Raw genomic sequence first — 2,319 nt, forward strand, 5'->3', positions numbered from 1 at the left:
AAAATATTTCATATTGTAGGTATATTCTCCTAAAATGCAAATAATCTCATCTCAATTAGTCAGAAACTAAAATTTCCAGATATGTTTCAAGGAAATTTTAGATGATGTTAAAAACCATGTGAAATATAAATTCTCAATAATATCTATGAATATATTAAAAAAATAATCAATTTAAAAGGATTTCCTCTATAAGACAAAAAAGCATATAATGAAATCAAAGTATTACCATCAAAACATGCAATTGCTACATGCACATACAGGTACACCTCTAAAAATAAATAGAAAAAGCAAAAGTGGAATTATTTGTTCATCTAGATTTATCTGTCCAGATTTCCATTCGGTAATGATAAAACATATCAATTCGTTATTCAGAAATTGCATTCCATCCTTATACACAAAAATAAACAAATACAAGAAGGACTTAAAAGCTAAACAATTATTTTACAAAAAAACCATATAGGTGAAAACTTCTAATTTGAGATTTGGGAAAGCTTCTTTAACAAATAAAAAAAGAAAATCTTAGAAGTATACAAAACTATTATAATTTTTATACAAAATTAAAGGACAATGGATAAACTGTGAGAAATTTGTCTGAAGTAGTATATCATGGACAAAAGGATAATTATCCAGGTTATATAAAGAACTTCTACCAAACAATTGAAAGACAATAAAAGTAATGAGAATTTGGCAAAGGATATGAGTGACAACCTATAAAAGAATAAATAGTAATGAACAAAAAATGTATTTAAAGAAAATCACATCACTAGTAGTCAAAGAAATATCTATTAAATACCAAGTGACATAAAACCATTTTTCTGAAACATTGGCCACAGTTCTAAGGGTGTATACAGCATCGGGAAGATAACAAAGACAGAGATGGTCTAGACATGGTAAAACTATGAATTATCCTAGCCGTTGGGATGGTCACTTGACAATGTCTACATAATTCAAAAAATATTTTTATTTTGGCAGTTTTATATTTACAAAAATATTTTGAAATGGTACACTGTTACATTAATATGGTATGTTTGTCACAACTGATGAAGCTATGTTAACGTTCTTATTAACTGAAGTCCATGCCTTATTCCAATTGTTTGGCTCTACCTAATGACCCTTCTTCTTTCCCAGGACTCCATCAACAGTAACACAATTACACGCACTCATCATGTCTTCTTAGACTTCTCTAGACTGTGACAGTTACTCAGATTTGGCTTATTTTTGATGTCCTTGATAGTTTTGAGGAGTATTTATTATTTTGTAGAACGTCTCTCAACTGGGTTTTTCTGATGAATTTTATGTTAGACTGGAGTTATGTGTTCTAGGGAAGAAGCTGTAGAGGCCAAGTGCCATTCTCATTGCATCATCTCAACCACAGATTTTATAGACATGACTTGGTGATAAATGACCTCGGCAGCCTGGCTGAAGTAATTTTGTCAATTTGTCTCTCCACCATAGTGTTTTTCCTTTCACATTTTCTCTTTTCTACACTGCACTTTTTAGAAATAATTCACAATGCACAACCCTCAATAGTGAGTATTGCTTCTATGCAACCCTTCCTCCTCCACCAAATCCTTGCAATCACAGATCAATATTTTATATTTATACTTTTGCTTTTTCAAAAAATAATGTTATGTTAATGTAATAACTTGATGCTATGAACAGAATTGTGTCCCTTGCAAATTTATATGTTGAAGTCAACCTAATGTGACAGTATGTAGAGATAACGCTTTAGGGGGTACATTAAGTTAAAAGAGATCATAATCTGATAGTACCTGTGGCCTTAGAAGAAACAGAAAAGAAAGAGCATGAAGCAAAACTATGTGAAGAACAGAAGAGAACTTCCATCTGACCTCAGCATGCTGAAGCTCTGGCAAAAGCAAGTTTATCTATTTCCAAAACACCAGAGGGAGACAAGCATAAAATAGGATTCCCATTTCAAAAAGGAGAAATGGGCAAGAAGAAAGGAGTAACCATCCACCCAAAAGTTAGAAACCAGTCAGGGCAAACATTGAATCTTAAGTCTGAAGAATAATCTTTCTTAACTCCTCTTCTGGTACCCTTGACACACTTGCTCAGGGGTGGGCCGCCAAAGCTTCAGGCAGCCCCATCCCTGGGTTTGGGGGGCACAGCGCACATGGCTTCCATCTGAGGTCAGACTCCAGGACGGGTAGTTTTTTTTCCCAAGCAGGTGTTGCACCCGCCAGTGGCTCTGCAATTTTGAGGTCTTTTTTCTTTCCTTCTTCTCTTCTCTTCTCTTCTCTTCTCTTCTCTTCTCTTCTCTTCTCTTCTCTTCTCTTCTCTTCTCTTCTCTTCTCTTCT

The sequence above is a fragment of the Otolemur garnettii genome, unplaced genomic scaffold (genome assembly GCF_000181295.1).
Source record: "Otolemur garnettii isolate 467f Iridium unplaced genomic scaffold, OtoGar3 scaffold00183, whole genome shotgun sequence".
Taxonomy (NCBI): domain Eukaryota; kingdom Metazoa; phylum Chordata; class Mammalia; order Primates; family Galagidae; genus Otolemur; species Otolemur garnettii.